Below are 1,573 nucleotides of genomic sequence, written 5' to 3'. Positions count from 1 at the left end.
TTACTTTTTTTTTTTTTTTTTTTCTCAAATTTGACGTCAACTATTTTCACTCAAAACAAAATCTATTTTCATCAATATATCAACTTATTTCTCTTTCAACAATTATTATTATCAATCAATTTATTCTCTTCCAACAATTATTTATCATTCAATTTAATTCTTTTATTTCAATTCAATTACCTTTATTTCAATTCAATATTTATTCATCAATTATTCACTTATATTTCAACTAAAAAATTATTCATCAATTATTTCAATATATATTTATTCAATTGCTACGCGCGTGCATCAATTTTTAAATCAGCCTATACCACTGTCTATCACTATTTATTCTCAATAATCACTATATATCATTAGATCAGTCCCTTGCTGTCTATTTACCATAAAAACTCTTAGATCAGCCTACCGCTGTCTACCAAAAATATTCCCAGGTCAGTCCTCCGCTACCTATCATAAAAAAAAACTAGATCAGTCTATCACTGTCTATTACAAAAATAATACCTAGGTCAGTCTACTGCTGCCTTTACAAAAATTACATATGTTTCCCTAACAAGCTTGTTTTATTTATTTTTATTCAAATATTACACCTTCACCAATAATATTTAAAATTTTAACGCTGGTTTTAAGAATTTAAAAACCAACGTGAGACGTGCACTCCAAAAGCTCTAATCTTATTTATAATATCTTTATATTCAACTTAATTAGTCAACTCACAATACTGTTGCTCCAACTGCTTGGGCCATTCTGTCTATTTGTCTGTCTCTGCTTGCCTGACTTGTTCTTTCTCTCCGGAGTTGTCAAGGGTGATCGGTCCTCGACTGTGACTCGTGTGAGCTGCCTCCGTGGAGTTGAAACGTTGATAGTAGCCGCTGCACCGGAACTGGACCTCTGACGTTGAATTGACTGCTCGCCTCGACCCCAGAAGTCGAAATCCGCCGCGTTGACTGCTTGACTCGCTTCTAACTCCTTGAAAGTTCCGTACTCGACTGCGCCAGTGTAATATTCTCGTTGTTGGAGCTGGTCAGAGTTATATTCTGATAGCCGTTAACTACGAGTATATTATGATTTTGCAGGAAGCGAGACCGCTCGTGTTGATGATGAAGATGTTGACAGGATAGTTTATAAATAAATGTAGACAGATGAAAGATACTTTGTAGTTTATTTAAACGTTCTTCAGTAATTTAGTCCAAATGACAAGTTACTACACAGAGTGACGTGAAGGTGCTTGTTGTGCTCTGGAGTAGACACGTCTGAATACAGGCTGTTTCAGGCTCCCTTTTATATTCGGGTCCCTGCTCCCCCTGCCTATCGGTTCGCTATCTTGTCTCTACCGGATGTGGTCCGTGTGACCATCGACTCAACCTACGCATTTGCAATATTCCTATCTAATCTGAGTATTCGTTATAATGTGCTGACAGCTAATTGATTATCTGTGTTGTTGTGCAGAAAGTCATCTCTTCTGCGAATTACTAATAGTTTATCAGTTAACACATCCTAGTCTATAGGTTGCGTACATATACATATATTCGCATATCTACTTGTGGCATTGGGCAATCCCCATATCCTGTCAATA

Source organism: Acyrthosiphon pisum, chromosome A2 (genome assembly GCF_005508785.2).
Source record: "Acyrthosiphon pisum isolate AL4f chromosome A2, pea_aphid_22Mar2018_4r6ur, whole genome shotgun sequence".
Taxonomy (NCBI): domain Eukaryota; kingdom Metazoa; phylum Arthropoda; class Insecta; order Hemiptera; family Aphididae; genus Acyrthosiphon; species Acyrthosiphon pisum.
Note: the sequence above shows the minus strand (reverse complement) of the source record.